This window comes from Anopheles darlingi, chromosome 3 (genome assembly GCF_943734745.1).
Source record: "Anopheles darlingi chromosome 3, idAnoDarlMG_H_01, whole genome shotgun sequence".
NCBI lineage: Eukaryota > Metazoa > Arthropoda > Insecta > Diptera > Culicidae > Anopheles > Anopheles darlingi.
In genome coordinates this window covers 2,520,296-2,522,500 of record NC_064875.1, presented here as the reverse complement: position 1 = coordinate 2,522,500, position 2,205 = coordinate 2,520,296, and the positions used below count along the sequence as shown (strand labels likewise).

The following is a 2,205-nucleotide window of genomic DNA, read 5'->3' as shown; positions in this document are numbered from 1 at the left end:
CTCTCCATCAGCACGACACGATCTCGATAAAGGTCAGGGAAACCACGCGGGGTTGCTGCTGCTGCTGCTGCTGGTTCTGGTGTCGTGGCTATGTATGTTTGTTAAATACGAAGCATCAAAAGGGCTCGGCCATTATGGCCATTGCGCTTAGACGCTGAGAGTGCTAATAGAAACGGCTTCTTGGTGTCACAAATGAATTACGCCATGTATGCCCATGTGTGTGTATGTGTGTGTTCCCGGGAGTGGCCATAAAAATGTCCTTTCACCCAAAGGACCCCGGGGACGACTGTTGATGATGTATGCTGTTTGTTTTCCTTTTCGGTGCGTCCTGAAATGTGCAGCATTAGCAGCAACAGCAACAAAACCGTGCGCCCCGTCCTGGTGGATCGGTCTTTCCTCTTCTTTAGGCCGGCCTTTGCGCTGAAGGATAGAAACATCCCTCGATTTCAATGTCCTCGCAAACCCCGTCGCTCCGCTCTCCGCACGTATGTAACGAGAAATCGATTCTCGATTTCGATCACACTGCCACTACCTACCGAGGCCAATGGCTCATAATTCATATCTTTATCTGGCAGAAAACTCGGTCGGTCTTACCTCTTCGGCCTTCGGTTCCCCCCGCCGGTCGACGGTAGATTTTGGGTAATTTCCTTGCCGAACAAACAATAAAAAATGCAATATTTTATCATTGTTCTGCCGCTGCCTTTCACCAGCGACAGTTAATGTATGTTCCTCGGTATGACCTTCCCTTTCATTGCCTCTTGGTGGTGGTGGTGGTGGCCTGGTGCCTGGGACGACTGCCGGTCCCTTTGAGCCTCTTGATCGCTTTGATAATCTTCATCCCGTGCTCTCTCTCTTTCTCTCACTCTCTCTCTCTCGGTCTCGGTCCAACGGATCCGGTCTTAAAGTAGCAACTTAAAGTTTGCTAAACGCTGCTCGGTGAGTGTGCTGGATGGATTCACTCCTTTCGACCGTTGCTTCGGGCGGCTTGGCGTTCCACATGGCGAAAACAGAAACATAATTTATAATCATTATTTATTATCGACCGTAATATCGCTGATGGACTCGGATCGACTAAGCGGCTCTTTCACGTTTAAATGATGTATGTCTTTGGCTGCTGCCCGGGTCGCTCCGGCACATCCCGGGACCGTGGCCACCGTGTCCAACAGTAGCAGCAGCACCAGCAGCACCAGCCGCTAATCTCTTTCTCTTTCCACTGAAACATGATGCTGCTCGGAGTTGGGGGGACATGATGATGTTCACGGGCCACGGGACGGATGGTTTCCGGTCGGACCCAGTTTTTTTTTCATCTGCAAAACTAAACGAGAGAAAGGACCGCAACCACCCCTGCGTCCCCTGCGCCCCTTGGAGGGATTAATTGCACGAACGGACGGACGAACGAACGGCCAGACCGAGGCAGACCAGCGAGCGAGCGAGCGATCGAAGTCTAGTGTTTGCCAGGCACGCTAAAACAAGGAAACATAAGCTTGATAAGATAAGCGTGACTGGGACCGGCGGTAGAGGGTGGTGGTGGTGGTGGTCACTGTGTGATGGACACTTCGCACGATAGCACGATCGCGTTTTGCGTTCCGCAATCGGTCAGTCACGCCCAGAACAGAAACGGGTCAAGGTTACGGCAAATAAATCTTATCTAATAATAGGAGAGCATGGACAATAATAGGAGAGCAGGAGACAAAATAACACAACGCTATCAACGCTCGCGCCAAGGTGGACAACACACAACAAGCGAGATCGTTAAGATAGGCGTGCGTGAATGAGACGCGAGTCGCGAGTACTCGCGGACACCTCACGGTAAACGCGAGAGAAAAGGAAAATGGAAAAAAATAGAACTTTTCGATCCTGCCAGGAGTCGAACCTGGAATCTTCTGATCCGTAGTCAGACGCGTTATCCATTGCGCCACAGGACCCTGTTAAAGGTAAGGTAGACAGTAAAAATTAGTTTTTGTGTGCGTGTTTTTTTCTTTTGAAACAATTTAGGTAGTTTTTGATAAAACTCTTCCTGTAGAAAAGAATCGTCGAAAAATTCAACAAATTTAACTAAATGTCTTTGTTTACCTCCCGTTTGATTCGTCTGCGTGTCTAAGCATTGAAGTCTAAGTTGTTTCAGCTTAAAAATAGACATCAACGCCAGTTCTGTGATGTGCGAGTATCAGGAGTCTATTTTAAACAGTTTAAACGAGGTGCTTA

General features: G+C 48.9%; 1 non-coding gene across 1 annotated transcript; it reads right to left on the bottom strand.

Annotated features, from left to right (window-relative positions):
- Positions 1-1,852: 1,852 nt before the first annotated feature.
- On the bottom strand, positions 1,853-1,925 carry Trnar-acg (transfer RNA arginine (anticodon ACG)). Its single transcript has one exon. It is a non-coding gene; the product is annotated as a tRNA-Arg (tRNA).
- Between the last annotated feature and the right edge of the window lie 280 nt (positions 1,926-2,205).